General features: G+C 41.9%; 1 protein-coding gene across 10 annotated transcripts in view; it reads right to left on the bottom strand.

Annotated features, from left to right (window-relative positions):
* kcnip4a (potassium voltage-gated channel interacting protein 4a) overlaps positions 1-301 on the bottom strand; it is a 141,705-nt gene that overhangs the window by 79,467 nt on the left and 61,937 nt on the right. The window lies entirely within an intron of this gene.

Below are 301 nucleotides of genomic sequence, written 5' to 3'. Positions count from 1 at the left end.
CCTGTGTACTTTCTGTGTTACCGGAGGATTCTACTAGAGAACTATGGACATAAATAGAACTTCCGGAATTGCATGATGTAAAACAAACATTCAAGAAGGTTCGTTAATTCTGAGATCATGGCAGAAAAAGCAACAGCAGTCCCACAGTAGATGGTATGTAAGGCCCCGAAATCAAGCACGTCAAGCATATTTGTCACTGTGCAGCGACAATGACTCATCGTACAGATGCAGGTAATTGCTGACTTGGTCAATTAATTTGTCTTCAAAACTTTCCACCATTGTTGTCGCTGCTGACATGCCT

The sequence above is a fragment of the Thunnus thynnus genome, chromosome 22, assembly GCF_963924715.1.
Source record: "Thunnus thynnus chromosome 22, fThuThy2.1, whole genome shotgun sequence".
Classification (NCBI taxonomy): Eukaryota; Metazoa; Chordata; class Actinopteri; order Scombriformes; family Scombridae; genus Thunnus; species Thunnus thynnus.
Note: the sequence above shows the minus strand (reverse complement) of the source record. Positions and strands in the feature narration are given on the sequence as shown.